At 38.3% G+C, this 23,838-nt stretch overlaps 1 protein-coding gene across 1 annotated transcript in view; it reads left to right on the top strand.

Moving 5' to 3' along the window:
* The window catches only part of LOC117814804 (leucine-rich repeat-containing protein 4C-like), a 209,343-nt gene that overhangs the window by 71,798 nt on the left and 113,707 nt on the right, over positions 1 to 23,838 (top strand). The window contains 1 exon segment of the mRNA XM_034686319.1: positions 1,415 to 1,489. The gene's annotated coding sequence lies outside the window, so the exon portion shown is untranslated.

Below are 23,838 nucleotides of genomic sequence, written 5' to 3' on the forward strand. Positions count from 1 at the left end.
CAGCAAGGCTAATCACAATAGTGCTGTTTCTACATTAATTACACTCTGAGTCTTGATACAGCTGACAAATGACTTTTTTTCCCCTCACTGCTAGTGACATTCTGTTTTCATGCTTGGCTAATACTACTCTCAGGGAAGTATCCCATGCAGTTCCTCTCTCTCCTCTGCCACTTTTTCCTCATCCCTCAATTTCACTTTATCAACTCAAAGTACAAATTGGGGCTTAGTGGTTTTATGGTAAATTGAAATTCATTGAAGCATTTACATGACATGTAGCAATGGTTGCATAATGGAGGAATAATAAAACATGTGTCAAACTGAAGGGATTCACTCTGCCTTGTGCTATCTCATCACCAAACCTACGCATGCAACAGGAAGAAAATATTTTCACATACTATGTTTGTGTGTTGGTGTATTTCTTGTGTGTCTTTTGTTTTTAAGTGCATGGGCATAGCATGCGTGGGTAGAGATGTTCTCTTGGAAATGTTAGTGCTCCTTTGATGCTCTGCATGCACATGCAATGATGGTTTCAATGCAGGGATAGTTGACATTTCTGAAAGTTCAAGTTACTCAAAAAACAAGTCTGGTTGCTTGGTGATAAATATCTGTGCAGAGCTGGCTTCATTGGTATTCCACGGTGCCTGTAAAGACTAGACAGCCTTAATAATAACAGCAGATTGGCAACTGGAGCCGGTAATCGAGTGAAAAAAAATCTATTGGCCGGTCTCAAAGGCCTGGGACGTCAATAGTCTCCACTGCATGTCTTTAAACATCCTTATTACTGCCAATTTTCAGCAAGACCAGCAACAAAACTATCACCGCTTTGATTGGATCAAGGACTAATGTGGCCACAGTGCACCCGTATTATTATTGTTTGGAACCTTTTTGGGTTTAAGAGACTTTAGTGATGTGTTGACCTGTCCTTTTCAAAAGATGATGATGTGATACTGAATCAGCACTCCAGGGTAAAGCTTTTTTTATGAGTATGGATATAAACTTCCTGCATGCTGTAGATATAGCTTGTACTTAGGTTGTTTTTAATTCACTGTCGTACAAAATTCAGACTGTATCATACCCTGTTGGATGTGAGTAACAGAGTAACAGGCCATTCCCAAAGATCTAACAACAGACTTTTTGGTACATTTTGGGTCGCATGCCTGATTGTTGTGTCGTTTGCCCTGCCATGAATCAGGGCTGCCCAATTACAGCTCGGTCAGCCTCTCCCAACCGGAGAACATGTCAGGTCATGCTAGAAATCTCAGCCGACATTGTGCTATTATAGTGAAAGTAGGGCCCCATTGGATAACCCAATTTGGTTTTGTGTCATAATTGGTTAATTCGTGCAACGTGAGGTGACAATCATACTGTGTATGAAGTGTTAGAAGACTTACATTTTTTAAATTCTTGTTCGTAGGACCTTGAAATGGAGGAATAAGATACAACTCATTCGGACTATCGATGACAAGCCAGGCATTTGGAGTTCTGAATGGTAAGTCTATACTCAACATTTTTTTCCTTACTTATCCAATCTCCCTGGTGTTGTTTGATGCAGACAATCTTATTGTTTTACAGCCTGTCTAAGAACTTGAGAGTCAAAGTGTTAAGAAGTAGCACTTAGGAAAGATGTTCTCGACTGTATGTAAGAATTGACTATTGAGGGTGAAGGCAAACTTTGATTTGGATGTGGTCTTCTTCTATAGGACTTAATTTGTTTTTTGCCACAAAATTTGCTGCAATTTGCTACTATGCTATTTTTCTATTTGCTCTTTTTCACAAATGATATAAAAAATGGGTATTCATTATTTAAAATCTGAAATTGAAATGACTTTAGAAGCATTGCGTGTAGCACTTCTTCTACAGACATCGACAGCATTGATTACCATTTATTTTGGGAGCAGTTTTGTATTCATCATTCATGAGAGTCATTTCACCTCCCCTTCAAACGGCCTTCAGAGAATACTCCGAGCTGAGTATTTGCACTTCATGAATTGTGAATATCTCCATTGTGGTGGTTAACCAACAGAGCAAAATAGAGTGCAGAGATAGTAGTTTGTAGCATATCAGAAGTCAAACATCTACGTGTTCACTCGAACACATTCATTCAGAGACTTCAAAAAGATGCATAAGAAATTGAAAAACTAAAGGACAAAAGGACGCATGAAAAACGTACATAAACCCAAAAGAATTTCCCCAAGTGTTTGCAAAGCTTTTCAGAGTTCTTTGTGCTGCAATTCCCGGAAAATTACTGAACATCAGTGAAAGAAAGAAGCCAAGGAAAGGATTTGAAGAGGCAGGTGGAAAACAGAGAGATTAAACCTTATATTTTGGTAAAGCAATCCGGAGCCAATATAAAAGGGCTCTCCAAGCTGCATGCCTGCAGAGCAAGCAGGTGTTTGTGCTCTTATCAGGCTGGAGTCATGCCATATCAACTGCAGCCTTTGAAATATGAGATAACATTGCATGATAAAGGACTTTTGATGTTGAATAAGACTGATAGATGCACGCTAAGTGAGGCAGAGGAAGAGCCTGCAAAATTTGCATGTCACATCCTGGAGATTAGGTTTAAGGCCTTCAACCACCTGTGATAATTCTGTTCTGAGGATGCAGATGATTGTTATCTCAGGAAGCGGATGCTGCAAGTAGATTGCTTATAAATTATTTGGATTGCACTATGTCAATTATACATCACAGTTTATCAGTTTCTCTGGAGGACTGTTGTGGTTTCTCCAATTGTGTGAATGGTAGGGTTGTGCTTTGTAATATTAGCATTTAACAGTATAGATAATTGAGACCAGCCTACTCTTTTGCACAAGTAATTTGTATGTATTATTTTGAACTGTTTGGGGCTCTGGGTAAAAAGCTTTTTCGTAGAATACCTGGAACATTACTAAAATGTGTGTTTAGTTAAAATAAAATAAATTATTTATAAGTAGGTTTTATTTAGAATCACATCCACTTCCAGCACAATACTACTACTACTACTACTACTACAAATATGATAATGCCATATTGATTCTGTTAATTTAATATTGATGCACAAATAATTGTCTCTAACTTGCCTCCAGGGGAATTGGAACACAAGTGACAAGCCTCATCTCTGTGTGTAAACAATCATCAATGCGTGCTAGGATCTGATCCGTGATTCTGAAAGTGAGTGCTCGGCGATATCAAGGACCACCCAGTCTCCCCTCGTATCCATGGCAATGATCACTTGAAGTAACAGACCACTCTCCAACCATTGATTATATTTTTCCCACTGAATCTCAGGGAAAAATATGGTTCCTTTAATGCTGTTCCATCATGTGGAGAGAGTTTGTGCATAAAATAAGGTGTGTACGAAAATACAGGATATACAGTGTCCCTATCTAGTTAGAGAGGAAGACTGACTCTCATCCTTGACTCCATAAGGGACACAATCTACCCTGTATTTCCACAAACAACCGATTTAAATCAGTCCCTCCAGGAAGTTGCGATTGCAACTATCAACGCAAATTCAACCAATCAGCGCGATTTTTGTGAAGCCTTGCAATTTTATACAATCATTGCAACTTTCCCGCAAATTTGACCAATTACCTTAATCTCAGCCCCTGTATGTTGTCGGTTTTGCCATCAATTTCACTTCCTTGGAACATAAACATAAGTCCTCACTTGATAGGCACTTTTCAACAGCAAAACACTCACGGAGAACGGATGAAAAGCAAGGACAGCAGGCAGGACAAGTGACGTTAACAACGTTGTTATTTGTAGATACTAGAGTTATAATCTGAGGGGCACAGTGTTCGCTTGGTCAGCTACCTGCAGCAGGTGTGCTTTATGAACCAGCTCTCCCCACCCCCATGCATCTGTCTCATCTTCATTGAGGACTTTTACCCCCGGTGTGTGTTAGTGACAAAGACACAACCGGGGGAAGTCTGTTTAATATTTGAGGTTTGACGTTTTTGCCGCCATTACCGTAAAAAGCTCTGCGTCTAGAGCTTGATTTGTTACATATACATCAGACACATTCAGTAAGTTTTGATCAACTCCTTGTTGAAAGATGCAGATGCATTTTCATAGTACCGTGAACTGACTGTCTGTCCAGTGCGCCTGTCACTGCAGGTACATTCAAGGACCGTCATAAATGTGCAATGCAGTCATTTGATTGCATTTCTCTGTGAATAAAGAGAATCAAAACACAGTCACAGTGGCCACATCAAGAATGTTTTCTAAAAACAACTGTAATTTAGCGTATTTACTTGCCCCTGAGATGTTATTGGGGGAAAAAAGTAACAAAAAAAATGTTGCAACTTTCACCGCAATTTTTACAAAAAGCTGTTGCAAAATCAGGCTTTTTGGGCCGCAACAATCACAAAAAAAAAAAAAGCTACATGATCAATCATCAAATCATAGGAACGGTATAATGGAAAATATGAGTGATTTCAAAACCCTAAATCCAAAACTACGTGTTATAAACAACTTTGAAGTAAACTCTTGTCATAAAGTTACCTCAAGCACAAACTGATATGCACATTTAAAGCATCTTATTATTCAATATTAAACATGCTACTGATTCAGTTTGTGTAGGTTTCCCCAACACTGTTAAACTTTTTTTGTGATCTGTTGAAATATTTCCCATCGTGCCTCCCATTGTCTCATTGTGTGCATTTAATTTGTTGAGCACTCAAACTCCTGGTTTAGATTAAGACATTTAAAATACAACGCATTAGTAGTATGACATTCTGTATCAGATTTTTCTGTTACAGCCCTTGAATTCACTTTTTTTTGTGTGTGTGTATTACATTATTTTGTGTGTTTGAGTGGGCATGTGTATCTACAAAGTTAAATATCCACGAAAAGAAAGTAATACGGTGCAGACTTTTACATGTTGCACTTTATTTTACTGCCAATCAGTATATTTTTCAAAGGCACAAAACTTTCCAGAAAAAGCCTCACATTGTGTGCAGCATATGCGTCCATGAGAGGACCCATGTGTTTGATGTGTGTGCTCCTGTGCATGTGTGTGGGAGTGCAGACTGTGTTGGTTGCAGCTGGCTCTCTGCTGTATGCTCCCCTACACTGAGGCACTCGGACAGACCCCTTCAGCATTAATTACTGCGGCCATTAATCAGACCGGCACAGATAGCTGTGTAATCCCTCTACAATGCAGTTTTCTGGAGGGGGCCACCCGTGTTAATTGGATTTGATTGGATACTGGTATGATGCCACACACAGAACATCTTAAGGTAATAATTAGAAGATGGATCAATTGGTCCATTGTGGCATTGATGCCATAGTGAAAGCTGCACCGCAGTTACAGATTGCTGGTTAAGTGAAGAGTGCAATGGTGCCCTTAAGAGCAGCTCTGATGTAGACATGACCTTTATCATTGTAAAAGCTGACAATTTATATGCAGTGTTTTGGTATTTACTTAAACAAAAACAATTCTGGAGTGAAGCCGAAAAAGAAGATGATGTATTCTGAGGTTGTTTGAACATCCATGGAATATGGAAGTACTTAAAGAGATATATGTTTAAGGCCATCCTGTACAATTACCCTATAGATAATTGAATGAATACAACCTTTATTGCTCTAAGGAGAATTTGCTTTGCAGTAAGCAGGGTGTGTCGAGAGGGGTGGCAACGTGTGGCATTGGCCCCCCCTGAAATCTTGGTGGCCACGACCTGGTGCTACATAAAAATCCTAAACTTTAATTGTATTTGCCTCGTCAGAAGCAGGACTTTTGTTAACATGAACTATGACTCCTTTACCACAACAGACTGCTAGTTATCTTTGCCTTTGCCATGTACTTAATTCCACATTAGGTTGGGATGCTGGTCTAAGCGCCCCACATACAGAGGCTACAGTCCTCGTTGCAGAGGTCGCCGGTTCGACTCCCGGCCGCGACCATTTGCTGCATGTTTTCCCCCGCGCTCTACTTCCCACCTTTCCTGTCTCTCTTCAGCTGTCTTATCATAAAGGTAAAAAAGCGGGGGTCTCCCCCCAAATAAAAAGAAAGATAGTATGGGTGCAGTACTGGAGCAGGGTAGTTATTACAATGACAGGGCAAAATCTTGCAGCTCGACGGGCCACCAAATAGGAGGAAACTTTTGTCACATGATTTGGTGAATGATGCTTGCTGTGTGTAAACAGTTCAGCTCAAGTTGTAAGCCTCAAAGGTGAAGATCCATTCAAAGAAGTTATGAGTATAGCAGACAGAAAGTGCTCACATGCTTTATACTTCTCATGCATCAGTTAGTGCCCCAGTTTGGCTAACACCAAAGTCTGGTCATGCCCCTGGCACCAAGAACAAAAAAACATGAAAACAGACGGCATCAATAGTTACACAAAGAATGATAGATATGAAACAAAATAATCCAAAATATATCATTAAAGCATCATGGTACAGTGGGGCAAAAAAGTATTTAGTCAGCCACTGATTTTGCAAGTTCTCCCACTTAGAAAGATGAGAGAGGTCTGTAATTTTCATCAGAGGTATACTTCAGTTATGAGAGACAAAATGAGAAAAAAAATCCAGGAAATCACATTGTAGGATTTTTAAAGAATTTATTTGTAAATTATGGTGGAAAATAAGTATTTGGTCACCCACAAACAAGCAAGATTTCTGGCTCTCACAGACCTGTAACTTCTTTAAGAAGCTCTTCTGTCCTCCACTCATTACCTGTATTAATGGCACCTGTTTGAACTTGTTATCTGTATAAAAGACACCTGTCCACAGCCTCAAACAGTCAGACTCCAAACTCAACCACGGCCAAGACCAAAGAAACCAAATAAATAGACCAAATAAACTCTTTATAAATCCTACAATGTGATTTCCTGGATTTTTTTTCTCATTTTGTCTCTCATAGTTGAAGTGTACCTCTGATGAAAATTGCAGACCTCTCTCATCTTTCTAAGTGGGAGAACTTGCAAAATCAGTGGCTGACTAAATACTTTTTTGCCCCACTGTACCTGTCAGGGATGTCAAATGTAGAGTTCTGTTAACAAGCTCTGATAGCACAGTCTGAACTGGGCTCTTAAGTAGCTGAATGCTTGCCTCCTTGTTCAACAACCCTAGTCTATAGTTTGCTTTTTGTGTTGTTTAGACAATGCCCCCTGAATACAAAAAGTCAGTAGGCTCAGGATGAAGGTAATGACCCTCTTCGTGTGAAAAAATCAAAACAATCCATAAAAACAACAAGAAAAGGGTCTAGCACATCCTCAGCATTGTTGCTCGTTTGAGGAAGCAGAACTGTTAGTTTCTTTTTTCGGTTGTTCCTCAATGTCCCCTCTCATCCTTTTTGCAGACCTGAATTTAGGGCAGACGTGAGAAGCATTCCACACACAGGTAATATGTTAACATTGCCTGTCTTATATGAGTCAACCAACCCCAAAATATCAGCTTCCTGCACTGACACTGCTCTCTGCATAATATGCAGTATTTACACACAATTTGAGGTTTTGCAGTTTGACTAAAGATAAACCAAATGGATTGGATTTAGTGATCATTTTCTTTAAACATGCATAAACACCACAGCCTAACAACTCTCATTTCTTATTCCTGCAGTTTCACCTCTCTGTATTCTGCTAATTTCGAAATGAAGCATCAATCAAATGTCACCATGTCAAGGACTCACAAGTCATTTTTAGAGAAGGTGTTATAAATAAATGTTTGGAGACTTTCAGACTTATAAGTCTGGTTACTAAAGCCTGCACTGCCCTTTATCTCTAGGAGAGGACACTCAACTTAAAGGACACAAACATTCACAGAACCGACTACAGGAAAAAGCTAGAACTTGATGTGGTGGCAGCTATATTTTATTAAACCCAGAAAGACATTCCTTCTGCCAGATTCTTGAACATTAGGTTTGGTTATTCTTGGGTCTATCTCAGTTGTTGCTTCACTAGTTTTCTTGGCTGTCAACTCGGAGCTTAAATAGTACATCTCTCTTTCGCTTCTGGCAGCGTCAACAAAAGACAAATAGATGGTTCTGCATGCATTGAGCATATCACAATCTGAACAGTCTTTTTTATTATGTGTTTACGTCTGTTCAGTCGGTTGCACTTAGGCCACTGAAGGAATATGAAGAGGTTGGCTGAGTGTTGCTTCACCTCGACTGGAGCCACTGCAGGTTTTCCTGCAGGGAAAAGAGCCAAAAGACACTGTGAGGGCAGAGAAAGATCTGACCATCTGGAGGATGGGGTAGGATTTGTGTGCATGCCCATATTGTGCAGTCCTGCGGCAGACTGACTCTGGGCAATATTTGTGAGCAGGGTCAGAAGTTCATCTTGTCTCTGAGGTCAATAGATCTTTATCATGTCTACAACATGACCTACCCATGACGTTTTTCTGTGATGTGTTTGTCCTGTGTTAGTGCCATAGAGCTGTTTTCTTCTGTACAGTTGGTCTTGCTCATCTTATCTTGCAGGCCTTTACAAGATTTACCAAATCTTTGAGTTGCACAAAATAAACCACACTTGAACTGCATCTCATTGAGAGTGATTTTTCACTTGGCTGCAAAGCTTTGGGAGGTTGTCAGGAAACATTTAAAGAGAATAAAAAATATGTTGATTTTAAGTTGTCCTGGACTTGAGTATTTATGATGCCTTTGTGAATATCAGCAACTCTCCTCAGAGAAGTCAACATTGTGAGTATTTATCATCAGAAGGCAGTAACTGACACCAGACATCTGGGATGAAACATTTTTTAATCCTTGTACCTGTAAGTGTTATGCAGTGTTAGTTTGTTACCAAATGTATCATGATTCTTGTTAGTCAATTTTTTTTTTTCCATGATGAAGACTAGACAGGGACTTGCTAAAAATACAACAAAACTCAGACTAACATATGTTTTGTTTTTGTTCGTTTTGGTTTCGCCACTGAAACAAAATTAGATGAAAATGTTAGGGGATCGTTGGACAAAATCTCCCAATTTTTCCTCCACTGTGCGTCTAATCTGTCAAAATACAAGCTATGTGTCCCTGTAACAGGCTGAGTTAGTTGTTGGGCACACTGTTGATCTCGTCACTTATCAGCAAAAAGTGTGTTGCAGATATACATCCTCACTGACCCCCTGCACTCCTCTCATTTTCACTGATGATTCTTTCCTTTTCATATTTGACTTTTTTTTTTTCTTTTCACTATTTCCGTTAATGACTCTGTGACCAAACCTCAATTATACTAGTTTGTGATATGTTGGGTTGCATGTTTGGCAAGACGGGTCATAGCTTTGATCAACTCTCAATCATCAAATATGAAGATTGCAGTCAAGAGCACTGAATGTCTGTCCAGCATCTACATGATAAATTAACATCAACATGACAGCACTTCTATGGTAAACAAGGTTGATGATGAACGCTAAACGCTACAACTGGTTAAACCAAGAGAAGGGATTACAAAGAGTCACACTTCACCCTCAGCTTCACCTTCTGCAACAATAGGGTGCTCATTCAGGAAAAAAGTTGGAAACTTTGTACCCTTGTATGCTTACATTTTTCCAAACCAAGCATTTGCTCTCCTTGGCCACTCCACAGTGTGCAAATTGCAAAAAGAAAAAACCTAATTTCTTGTTATTAAACTCTTCATGTTCACTTAAAGGTTCATGTTCCAGTGTTCTGTCCAACTGTGTAGTACTCGTGTTCTCAAAAAATAGAAGAATAATATGTGTGGAAAGAAAAAAAGCACTCTCCTATGCATTGGTCTTGCTTCATATCTATTAGGCTGCTCTTAACCTTTCTTTGACTTTCTCTGATGCCTCTGTTCTACCTTGACCAAATATATATCAGAAATGATCTAAAGAAACCAATTTCTTGATGGTTTTTTTTCTGAATCAACTCGTAGATCTTCCTCCAGATCCCTCGAAAACATCCAACCATTATTTCTATGTTGACCTGGTAAGGGATCCTTTTTTCCTGCACCACTAAGTCCCCTGCAGCATCAATCAATACAGAGACGCCTCCTCCAACAAACACACTCTCATTACTGCATACATAACCCAGAGTGAGCACACTGTGCGCTGAAACAGCAACACACAGCGAGCATTAACCTGCTATTTGTCTCCATCTTACTCTGTTGCTCATGTTGGCTCGTGTGATTTTTTTATTTTTCACAGTGTTGTTCAAGAATGTTTGAATCACGTAAAACAACACCCACAAACATGTACAACAAAGACTTTCTGCAGAGGGTTGGGATGAGATCGTCTCTTGGGTCATTCTATTATTGTACTGGCTTAAAGACTTCTCTCTGTTTATGAAAGATGAAACCTTAATTTATTTTTGCGCTGTTGTGCAGTAGGATTAATACACTGATTATTTCTGATTTTGAGCTATTTTTAACACACATTCATAAATGCACTTAATGACAATTTGATTACTTGGAAGTCCAGGACTGCGTTTTTGTCTATTTGTGTCACAAAGATCTACAAAAGATAGCAGGCAGTTAGAATAATTCAAAATTAAATATTGAGATACAGCTCACCTATAGATAATCCCTGCTGCCCTGGTCTGTATTTTCCATTTTCCCTACATCCTTCTCATTCAACTTCACCAACAAAAAATACATTGCATTTGATGCATCAGACCGATTGCAGGAGAAGCAATGAGAAGTGTATTGCAGGCACTGACGAACATGAGTCTCAAGGCTTGAGAACTTTTATCTACATATACTTGAGCAATTACCCTCCAAAACTGTCCCCTACTTCCTCTCCCTACACAGTACCCAGTTTTTGCATTTGCATGAAGGGTCCACCACATTGAGTGCCGTCTAAAACTCCTGAGTTTGGTGCAAGAGTGTGTTCTTGGACGCTCCAACAGCGAGTCTTCACCAAAGCTGGCTGTATATTTAAGTTCCATGTTGTAACTCGTACAGATAGAAGCTGCTTTATCAAGCTTAAAAGTAAAACAATCACACTGACAGAAAAACTAAAGCTTAACAATATATTCAGGATTTATTTAACCCTCTCCGGTCTTGAAAGCTGCATGTGTTTTTTTTGATGAAGTGTAACCTTTATGTAACCATGGTTACATAAAAATCCTTCATCTGAGGGAGTGAGGGGAGTTTGTCCCAGAGCTTGCAGCTGTATCCGATTCTTCCACCTTGATGAAGTGAGCTTCATTCAGCTGTGTGCGTATGACTGCAGGAGCGAAGTGGATGTTTCAGTTTGAGAAAGGGCCTCTGAGTCATCACTCCCCCTCACTGCTGTGATTTTCCCACAGTATGCATTCAAGAACTCCCCTGATCAACTCTGAAGTTGGAAGAATCCGGAGTTTCATAAAGCTAGAGATATGGAGAAAGAACAACAGCAGTAACTGGCAATGTCCTTCTCGTGTTCTGAGGGTCAACAAGGTGCAACTGCTTGTCAGGTTTACCACTTCATCTAAACTCTTTATGGCGAGAACAGCAGTCACCATAATGGATATGAAGACGTTGACTCCAATCAACTTCTGAATAATCTCAAAACTTGCAAAGTGGATTGAGGTCATCCTTGTCACACCCGCTTGGCAGTCAGTCTGCCACGGCCTAATTGACCATAACTCTCAGCTTTGTTATAATCAAAACAGATGGTCAATTTAAAAAATCAACCCTTGTTCATTTTTAATGAACAAAGATGTGAGCTAGAGTCCCAAACCATTTATTCATCACCATAAACATGTTAAATTCTGCTGTATACAGGCATTTTCATATGGGCAACAAAGGAAGCTGCCACTTCACTTTTTTTATATTTTGTTTTTTAAATTCCAATTCATGCATCTCCATGATGTTACAAGTGCACAGTTCTTATAGGTGGTCTTTTTTTATCAAATAGAACTACCTGCTATCTATGTTGTTTTTATACTGATAGGACTTTTGATTCAAGTCTACCATGCCCTGTAATATCACATATTTTACCCTCCGCTAGAGTACCTCTAAGACTTGCATCTAAAGTGCTCCAAGGTATTTCTCTTTATAAAATAAATCGACTAGCTAGACCTATGTGAAACCAAACCTAACACATACACTTTTATCTGTAGCATTACATATAGAGCCCTGAGAATAAGGTCAGCATCCTCTGCAAGGTTTGGGTTGAAAGCAATGAAAGCATGGCAACTTATTGCTGCTTTTGTGTTCAATCTCAAAATACAAGATACGAATAAAAGGCTGAGATGGTCTTTTATATCCAAAGGTTTTGCTTGGTTCAAACAACCAGCAGTTCTTAGCTTTTGCAGTATATATTTATTTCTCAAGAGCATGTTGCTTCTAGTCACTCGATAAGTTCAAGGTAGCTTTGGCGTAAACATGACAAGACTTGTATTTATTGATTTACTGTGCCCTATTGTTTGCCTAACCAAGAAGATTTATTTTAAAGTATGTTTATGAAGCCCTGTGTTTTTAATATACAATAGTGTACATAATATTTACCATGAAACACAAATATAGAACTCAAGTGTTTGCCAAAGTAGACCCAGCTCTATCATCGCCCTCATAAACTGAGGCGTGTTAGACTTCCATGGAGGTTGGTTACCTGAATAAAAAGTCCAATTTAATCAGAATCTTTAATTAAGTCTTTGCTGTGTTGTCTTGCAGTTTATACCTTGCAAGGGCAGAATGTTCTCATTTACTTTATCATTTTCAGAAATGTGATACAGAAATGTTGCCACAATACACAACTCCAAAGTTGGGACACTGTAAGATTTTAAGAAAAATAGAAGTTGGTGGTTTGCAACTCATTGAAAGCCTTTATTTAATCATACACAGTGCATTGTCAACATATCTCATGAGGAAACTGAATTTTATTTGTTTGATGATGATTTATGTTCATTCTAAATGTGATGCCAGAAATAGGTTTCTCCTCAAGTTTTAACAACACTCAAAGGTTTGGGAAACACGTGCAAAATGTGGTTTGGCATTGTCTTGCTTAAATATGTAAGGTCTTCCCTGAAAAATGCAGCTTGATGGCAGCACATGATGCTCCAATAATTGCATACATTATTTAGCATTGAAGGTGATCTCCAGAAGTGTAAACAGCCCATGCCATGGGCGCTCACACATTCCCATACCATCAGGGATGTTGGCTTTTGCACTGCGCGCTGATAACAAGCTGGGTGGCCCCTATCCTCTTTATTGCGTAGAATGTGACATTCGAGATTTCCATAAAGAATGTGTAATTTTAATTCAGTTTTCCACTTAGCCTCTGTCCATCTTAAATTTTGATCCCATGCGGTGACTTCCACTATAGAGTCATGTCTGTTTTTAATGCAGTGCTGCCTGAGGGCTCAAAGATCATGGCCATTGAATTTTCGATTTTACCCTTGTTCCCTTTTTACAGATATTTCTCCACATACTCTGAATCTATTAACGATAGTATGTTCTGTAGATGATGACATTCCCTAAGTCTTTGCAGTTTTATGCTGAGGAACATTATTTTGAAATTGTTAAACCATTAGCTCACAAAGTCTCTCACAAGGTGGTGAACCTCTTCCCATCTTTACTTCTAAGAGATTCAGCCTCTTTGGAATGCCTTTTTTCTATACAGTCATGTAACTAATCCATTGCAAATTAACATAATTAGTTGGTCGATATTCCTGAAGGTGTTATTTATTTATTTATTATTTGTGTTCCAAAACCTTTTCAGTGTTTTGTTGTCCCCTTTTTAACTTTCGAAACGTGTTGCTTTCGTCAAAATTAAAATGAGTACACTTTTTTTGTTTCAAGATTTTACACATATCCCATTTGTTTTACTGTCTAGAGACCGCAGGGTTGGAAAAAAACCCACAGCTATATTGACTATCTTTTGCCTCTGCTGTATGATTTACTTTCTCATGCCAGTATCAGATAAGAACCAATCAAACCCGAATCAGATTCACTCACGTCCAGAGTGATCTAAGTGTAGAAAGCTTAAATTCTATACCCTCTGCATAAGTCAATGGAGCATGAGGAAGACATTTATGTCGGATTTAAACTCGTGATTTGATTTCGAACAAGAAATATATTGTGCAGCACACATTGGAATGCCATACTCATCTACCCCCTCCACCCTCTGCCCTTAAGTGTAATAGAATATTCATCACGTTACTTTATTAGCTTATCAGTCTGCTAACATGCTAAATCAAATAACTGGAAGCTGATTTGAATTTGTGGGTTTAAATGCTAACATGGTAACGCTGAGTTTTTCTCACGTGTGTTGCCATTTATTAGAATTTCCAGGGACTAGGGAACACTGTGCATACGAGAGCAGTGTGCTCACAGTGTCAGTGATGTTGGTGATGTCAAGGGAGAAATTGCTTTTCTGGGACCCCTGCTGCACTTCAAGGGTCTTGCTTCAGGCTCATGTGATGTCTGTTTTGAGAGGATTGCCTCCTGTTTGCCTGAAATTTGCGGAAATCTTCATTTTTTTCCAGGTGAATTTTACTTTCTGTAATTCATTTACTAAATACCATAAATGTGCTAAGGGTTCTTACTGTTGTCTAATGTAGGTCATATGATAAACACGGAAAATGTGGTTGGTAAAGGTTGATTTTTCTGAGGTTAGCTCCACTGAGCCATGTAACAGGTAAAGATATGGACCCTATACTTTCTATAACTTTATGCAGTAGCTTTAATTTTGTGATAAGGATGTGCACCATGTTGAGTGACGTATGTTTGTATCCTCTTACTGATTTCAAACTGTTATTTTTCCACTGCCTCCAGGACTGAGTAAAGCAGCTTTTCTCTTCATTGATGATGACAATTTTGGATGAAAATGGCTTTTCTTTTCAAGGTGTCACCTGTTTTTCTAATATGTACCTTGATAGTATTTTTCTGAAAGTTAAACAATGATTCAACCAAATACAATTTATGCCTGCCTCGCTTCTCTCTCTGTGTAACATACTTAGCCAACTGAACGGCTTCCCCTGTTCATTTTGATGCTAATCCATAATTCCGCTGAAAAATGAAATGCTCTCTTGAGCCCAGATCAAAGACTCAGTTGTTCTCAGCAGGGCCCAGGTGTTAAGAAGACAATGCAAAAGGCAGGTATAACACCAATCTCTTTTTCCCCATTAAAAGAGGGATAACGTAAGCCCTCTCTTGGTTTTTCATGGAATGAATCATGAATCCTAATAGTGGTTGAACTAATGAATAATGAAGTACCTATGTTGAACAAGAAAGACAGTTTATAGCGATTCCTCTAGGTGACTGTGGGTCTTGTTTCGTGAACCAGACTCTTGATCTAGCTATCTATTAGTATCCCTTCACACAAATGTTTGCATATAAAAAGCTGGCAGAAGAGCATTTCTTAGAGGTGTGCTTATTATTCAAGTAATGCACTGTAATACTATTCACCTGCTCTGATACATTCAGGAGCAAATTGCATCTTGATGTATTCCCCCTGTACATTTTATTTTTGTTGCATGTCTGCAGCCAGTTTTTAATACCACTGGGTGTATTTGTTGAAGACGGAGTCCAATAAAACCTGCAAGAAAATACTTTTTCCTCCATTCAGGCTGCTGTAATAGAACTCAAGGTTTATTGGGCCAACATCTCCCAAACCCCAAATAGTTAAGCCCCTCTGAGTGTGAGCTTTAAATCCAGGACAAGATTTGGTATTATAATGTTACAGATCTCTGTACAGAGTTTTGGGCTGGTCTGGATTTGTTCTTGAGATATTGAAGCTGCAGTAAAATTTATCATAACCAATGTTAATTGTACTTCTGAATCAGTACATGATGTTTTGTTCTGATTTAAGATTTACTTAATGGAATATTTTCACCGTTACTGATCTCTTATGTTAGATTAACAGGCAGGATCTCAGTCCTACCACATAGATAACTCAGTGTGTGAAATGTGCTAGTATGAAATTCAATCTGAAATGTTCTCTTCAGAGCAAATATAGATTAAAAATATTCACACATTGGTTATCCATTTTAATTGCTCAGCAGTACCAGCAGGGTTTTGGTTGCTTTAAACCCACCTTATGAAATCCAAGTAATTTTATCCATACAGAAAAATATTCTCACATCCCTTCAATGAATCCACCCCACCAATGAAATATACTTCCAATGTATGCTCTTTGATTTTTGCAGATTGTTTGAAGGGTCACCTTTTAATCAGAGTTGTCTTATTTTTGACTGACACAGTTTATTTAGATCCGATTGAGGAAGCATTGACTCTTGACCTTCAGATGGCATTTCAACTGTCTTGTTTACAATCCTGAACTTAGCTTTACTAAGTTCAAGTTTATGTAGCATTTATGATTTTAATATTCTGTGGTGGAAACAGAGTAAATGACAACACAAAAACATTCAAGTTATGCATCTATCAAAGGGCAACAAAATTGCAAGTCCTAAACAGAGGGTGTACATCCTGATTCTGCTACAAACACCATGTATGAGTCACTCTGGTTCATTTCCTTTGTTAATTTTCAAGCTTCTATAGCCCTCTATATCGGGCTATATTTGGGGCAATCTGGGCTGCTTGTTGATTTGGTCAAACTCAGTGCAGTATGTGTACATCCTCTTTCTCCCTGACTGACTCTTCCCTTTCTGCAAAATATTTCCTTACAGACTCAAGCATTAATGTGAAGTTGCTTTCTACCATGCCATAAGTTTTTTATGAACATTATATTTTTTATTGATTGGTGTAATAATGGTGCTCTATTCCCGTCCATGTTTCAGTGTCTTTCTGTTTGCTCTGTGTTTCTGCAGGGTGAGAAGTTAGCAAATTGTTTTGCAGTAAATGAGACTTAAATCAAATTTAATTTACCTAAATCTACATCTTTTTTAAGTTCTACCTTGCCTCCCTGCAGTAACAGTATGAATCATAGTCTTTTACAGCCTTAAATGACATTTGGTCTCTGTGAGAAAAGAGATCAAATGTAACAACATTCCCTTTATGTTTCGCTTCACTTTCTAGCCTCTTGTGCCCTCATCCTTGAAGTCATGATTATTCAGTCTCCCCCGATGAGACTTGAAGAGCTTGAATGCAGATGATCTCACCATGCCTGTTGGAACAAAGCCTCACTTTTCCACTTATCATGAGACATTTTATATGAAGATAAACCCTGATGCAGTGAAAAAAGGGAAAAATAATTGTTTCCATTACAGCAGCTTAGATTAGCTATGCCAGGCTTTCATTGGGCCCATTTTGATTTATCTCTGGCTTTTTTCTCCCCTTTAGAACCACAACACTGTTATGTCCTGCAAGAGCAGTTAAAGGCTTAACATGAACTGAGAGAAAATGTTTCATCGAGCTAGAGTTAAGGATTTTTATAAACCCTTTCATGCATGAATTATTAAATAACAAAGCAATAATTTTAAATATTATTTAACACCTCTAATAAAATGCAAAGTTTTCAGTCTTTTGAATAACCTTTAGCAGGTTACGGAAGTGTCCGCTTGAGTGGACATGATACAATGCTGTATTGCAAGAATAAAATGGTGTTTTTTTTCTTAATGGACAAACAAAATTATTTCAGATTATTTTCTTTTAACAAGCACACTTTCAGCTTCTCCTGTCCACTGGGGTGGAGAATCAATATAAGTTGTTTTATTCAAGTTTTGAAGATATTCTGTCTTAAACAGGAAAAAAATCACTTCAGGAGATCAAACTGCCTCAATAGTTTTTGCCTGGAGGCTGCCAGAGCAGCACAACAGCAAACATTTCATGGGAGATCAAATATTAAGAGAAAGCATGAATTAGAATTTGTAGTTGAGCTCTAACCATAGAAACACAGTAAAACAAATGTGCATAATAGCTTGCAAAAAGTGCTGTTAAAAAAAATGAAGTTACTGTTAATTAATTACTAATTTGAGAGACTAATTTTGCAGAAAACAGTTACTCCACATTATGTATTCTTCAAAACAAAGTCTCAAGATTAATACTAGTGATTAAAATACAGCCAGCACTTGGAATACTGCACGACTAACATGTTGGCACACACCTTTTAGTATTAGCATGAGCTTCAGCCGTCACACTGATTACAAGAATATTTTTTACCAATTAAATACACTTCAACTCATCAACAGCACACACTGAGTTTCACAGCAGTTTATAGGCACAATTTATTTTTGTTATTGTTGTTGGATAAGGTAGTTATGTGAATATATTTAGGTATAGCATTTTGACAAAAACACCAGTTCAGTACAATAACAGTTGGTTATCGTAATCAGTTTACTATTATTATTGCAGAATACTTAACAAATATCAAATACTTGCATAATGTTAAACTTCTGAGAGTAGCAACTTTTTGGAACAGTGTGTGTATCTGTAGTCATGTGAGTCTCAGCAGCAATCTGCTATGTGGGGTAACCAACTTTCTGCAAAGTTACTTCCGTTTTGTAACGCCAACCAAGCTCTATGATTGGCTGCTGGAAGTAACGCAAGACTTTCAAACAACAACCCAAGATTTGCATACTACATGCACAAGAATACGAAAGAATACAATAAATCTGACATGGAATAAATCTATACTATACCTGAATGTTACACAACTCATTATATTTCAGTGTCACATCATAATAATTTTAATATGCAATATCTCAGACTTCAGTGAGTTGAAAGCTTTGTGACTTGAGTGGTTGATGCGTCCAAGGAGTGGACACATGAATTGCCATAATTTGAACCAGTGTAATAACAACACTAGAAAATGTAATGAAATATCTTGCTCTTTTGTTTTTACTTAATAAAACAAATATATTTATCCTGCAAAATCCCTCAAGATGTTCCTGAGCTGCATGGCATGTATGGGCTTCTGTCACCCATCTTGATTTGCTTTTTTTTTCAAGTTAGTTTTTGAGCTTTTTTGCCTTTGATAGATAGGAAAGCTGAAGAAAGACAGGAAATGTGGGGAGCAGAGAGTAGGGGAAGACATGCAGCAAATGGTGGAGGCCAGGAGTCGAGCCTGCGGCCACTGCAACAGGGACTATAGCTTCTCTACATGGGGCACGCTTAGACTGCTAGGCCAAGGACGCCCCAGCCATCTCGATTTCTAAAATATTCTTATGTCTTGCCAGTAGTTTGACCATATCTTCCAATAAAACATGAATACCTCTAAAACATGCAATGTGGATGTCTAACCAATCTGAATTAATCAACAACAATATAAAATTAGACTCCTGCATTTTTTTTCCATTTCAGTACTTTTCACTTCAGGCCAGAATTTTGTATTTCAGCCTTTTTGTGTTTCATTCTTCAAAGGTACTTTGTATTGGCCTCCTGTTCACTGAAACCCAAATTCAGACAGACAGAGGAGGAAATCAACACTCAGTCTGCCAATCAAATACAATTAAACCCAAATGTCTCCTGGTCCCTCGGGTGATCTTGCATGTCCATCGGTGAGAGATCAACTAGGGCAACAAGGCAAAGAGAAAAACAAAAAAAGGAGTTGTTTGGAATTCAAATACAGGCCTTGGATGGTGCTGGAGAACAAGTTGGCTGTCCATTTGTTTAGCCCTGATGTCACTTCTCTATCCGGCTCCTCTGTGAACTCAGGTTGTTTTGTAGCAGGGATCTGGAGGTCTTATGAATATTAATGCGTCAAGATAGCTGTGATAGGAAAGGATGAGGAGGTCTCAGGGATTTCAGTCTGGAAGCACTGAGGGAGACACTTAATCCCGATCAACAATTCCTTTCACTGTAGAGAAAAGAAGAGATAAATTATTTTTGAGTCCTCACTTCTATCTGTTATGTATCAAGAATAATTTTGCAAGATTTTTCAAAAATAGACCTTTTAAACAAGTCATGGAAACGAAGAAAGTAAATTAATATATCTAGCATCTTTCTGGAGCAGATAAGTCATAAGGTGTTTCAAGTTAGAACTACAGCTACCAACAAATGTGCAGATTCCATAAAATAGGAAAAAAATAAAGTATTACACAAAGGCAGACAGAAAAAGACAGGTTCTCAGCTGCTGTTAGACATGTCTACTTATTCTGCAGCTCTCAAGAGAAAAAGAACAAAGTGTCGAAAAGAAGAGAGAAAAAATTCGAAGGCACGGCAGCTTTTATTTTTTAGTCTTGATTGAGGGACAACTAGCAGAACAGAGGACAATAAAGACCTGCAGGTAATGCAGGGTTAGAATGGACCTCTAATGTAAGCATGTGCCAAAAAAAATCCCTCACAAGAACCTTGAATTAAGTAGCAACTATGCTGGAAGCCATTGAACAGAATGGCTCTTTTATGTAGCATATGCTAATAAAATACTGTATGTTGAAAACAGAGCATTCATATAAGGAGGCTTTAGGATATGTTAACATGTTGAAAGCTAGAAGATATGGCTAACATTTCTATAACAACTTTGAGAGGCAGTGTTTGTTATAGATATCTTTTCATTTAAGAATGTTTGAATACATGGGTCAGGTTCATCCTACTCTCAAGACACGCTGAGGATCATTTCAACACTTAGTTCCAACTAAGCAAGTCCATGGACAAGAAACACTCCATAAGTGCTGAAAAAGAGTACAACATGAGACATGGAGCTAACGTTTACAACAAACAATTACAACAGATCTTATGTCTTATTTCATCAAGGTGGTGCCTCAGAATCCCATGGACCCAACAATCCCTCAGTTTCAAAGCCAGTACAGCCAAAAAGAAATGCAGCAATACAATGTATGTATGTGTATTCGGACTCAAAGAACTTCCATTTTACATAGAGTCCACTGTGCATCATTGACAGTCCAGGCTTGTAGGCCTGTTTAGATTATTATTATTTTTTTTTTATTATTTTTTTTTTTTTAGTTTAACATTTTTTTTTTAGTTTCAATATATTTATTCTTTAATTACGATCTCACAATACACAAAAACCCAACAAAGAAAATAAACCCATAATGTTCCCACAGAAAACATTATAAAAACAAATCAAAACAAGACAAAAAATAAAATAAAGGAATTTTTTTTTATTTTACAGTGTTAGTACATGCAGCAATCACAACCTGAAACATGTATACATTTAACATTTTAATGTGATACATTTGATACCCCTATACTTATTACTTTTACCTATTCTTCTTTCAGATAAGTTGCTATTGGTGACCAGTCTGTTATAAAAACTTCAAGAGTGCCTCTGAGAACATGAGATAATCTCTCTCATGGTAAAATAGACATGAGTTTTTCATACCATGTTTTAATGTCAGGAGGCTCTTCATCCAACCATTTCTGGAGAATAGTGAGCTGTGCCGCATAAAGAGCAATTCTAAGAATGTGTCTGTGTTTTTGTTGATAGGTTGAATCTAATCCCAATACAAAACTAAATGGGTTTAAAGGAACATACATTTTAAATATCTTCTTAGTTTCCATTTTTTACAGATTGCCAAAAACCTTGAACTTTAGGACAGGACCACATCAGATGGCTATAAGTACCACAGCTAGTTTTACATTTACAACAAAATGATGAGCACATGGAATCATATTTACTTCGAATAGCTGGGGTAACATGCAGTCTATGAATAATTTTGTAGTACGTTTCATAGGATTTGTTAGAACAAGGGCTGGTATGACTTCTTGCTGAAATGTGGACAAGAATTAATTTGAATCAAGGCTTAGTCACCTTTAACGTGTTGACATTCTGTGTTCTCAGCAACTAGCAACGGTCATAGATCTGCTGCTATAAAAACGCCAGTGGCATTTGTTGTTGCTTTGACCCGCCCAGAAAAGGCTGTTTGAATGCCAAAGGGACCTGTGTTTGCACTACTGTTTTTTTTTCTCGTTGCAGTGATATTCACATTCATGTGGTGCAGTTTTAAATGCATTAAAAACAATGTCAGCACACTACTTTCATCTTATCCACTTGTCTTTGTCCATTGTTGTATTTCATGAGGCAGTGATCCCTAACTGGAAACCGTAATGATAGCAAGGGACCTTCAAGCTCTTCCTTGTCGTTTTTTGGGGCTGCTGTGACGGGCAAAGCATGTTGTGTATGTGGTGCACCTCCTTCTTGTGTTCCGTGTAGGAACTCAGATTTGTTCCATAGACATTCAGAACGGCACACATAAGCACCATAACAAAACAGTCTGGTACAAATGTATACACCTTTACACCCCTTCTAATAACACACTATTTTAGCTTGACCGTAAATATATAGATACATGTGAAAATGCAAAATAGCTTTTCTGTGCTACCATGGTGCCAAACACAGAGAGAGCAGGGGCATGTTAGGGTTCCTTGACAACAGTCAAGGTCTAGGCAACTCGCAAAACTTGTTGGCTTAGCATTTGAACCTTGTTTATTTGCTATACTGCTTTGTCAAAGTGCTTCTTACCTGACCTTCAATATTAGAACTTATCAAAACATGTTACCTTTATTAAAAGATGTTTAAAAAATCCTATAGGTGTTAGAGCATGGTCTTGATCAATAGGGCCCTCCCTGTTAAATAAGTAAGGGCCAATGTATGGATAGCAGGTAGTTGTGGGAAAAAGGATCCTGAACGAATGAGACAAGACCCTGACGCAAAGCGAGCGGTAACTTGAAGTTGCACTCACAGGCTCCACTGCTGTTACTAAGATAAGATAATATACTCCTTTATTTAATAAAGTAATATCTTATCTTATCTCATCTTTTTCGCCCCACAACGGGGAAATTCACGGAGTTACAGCAACAAACAAGAAGGTGTACAGTACAATAATTTCAACAAGAATATATATAGGAAAGAAATGTCCATCAGAGACGACAGCTTGGCAACAACTCTCCTGTCAGCCACCACCTCCACAGGGTCCAGGACTGAGCTGGCCTTCTTCACCTGTTAGTTCAGTCTTGCTCTCCTGTATCCTGTCCACCCACAGCAGTTGAAATCCTTCCAATGTGGTGTTCGTGTCCGGAGTTAGCTCTGTTAGCATGATGCTACTCTGCCAGTATTCCCTCTGGTGCTGGGTTAGCTGCTAGACAGGATCCAATATATGAAAATGTCCGGAGCCTGCCGATTTAGCATGCTAACCAAAACTAGCATTTTATCCACATTGTTTAGATGTGATCAAAAATGGTTTTACCTCATTTCAGGTGTCAACAAGCAGAAGCAAAATACACCGGAACTCTTTTCTGCTGATTGATTTGGCATGACATATGATCAGTTTTCCTCTGGTGTTGCTCATGTTAGTGAAAGTTAATCACCATTGTCAAGGGGTTGTCAAGGGTTTTGACCAATCAGAATCAAGCATTTTACACAACCTGAAGATCAGCAAGAAAATCGGGTAATAATAGTTAAATAATAACATTTAACATATGGTCAGACAAAAATAGAGGAGCACAATATCTTCTCGTATGTACGTCGCTTTGGATAAGAAAAAGTGTCTGCTAAATGACATTGTAATATCAACTCAGAGGTACAGTTGGGTTGCATCTATATTGGGTGTCTTTCTATTTCATGAGGAAATGTGTTTTGACGGTAAAACGTTACAGCCAATCTCCTTTTTCTGCCAAATAACTCGTAAGCTGGAACCACAAAAAGGAGAAACCAGAAGCTAAAACCGGAGGTTCAAGATAAGAATGCTATTAGGTGGAAAGTGTCCTCATAAAGTTACTGTAGTGATGTCAAAATGCTCTGTAGGGATAATGAAGATCACTGAACGAAGGCAGTGACTCTGCTACCGCTCGCACAGGGAGTAATTATTCATGATATTTCCATGGTTACATTATTCCTGGAAGATGTTCACAGCCTCATCATACATCCTGCAGGTGTCCATAAAATAATTACACTGGCTAACTTGCACTTCAGCCAAGTTAGCAGATTTTGTTTTTCACTGCACATGAGAAATCCGTTTTTGGTCTAGCACAGATAAATGATCCATTAGAACTTCCTATCATAAAAGACCAACTGTACCCCATACTACTTGTGCATGATGATGAGCAGGATGTGTGTCAGGTCAGGCTGCTTATGTCAGTTGTACAACGTAGAGCCCCAAGCTTCAGAACTTCACA

This window comes from Notolabrus celidotus, chromosome 6 (genome assembly GCF_009762535.1).
Source record: "Notolabrus celidotus isolate fNotCel1 chromosome 6, fNotCel1.pri, whole genome shotgun sequence".
NCBI classification, from domain to species: domain Eukaryota; kingdom Metazoa; phylum Chordata; class Actinopteri; order Labriformes; family Labridae; genus Notolabrus; species Notolabrus celidotus.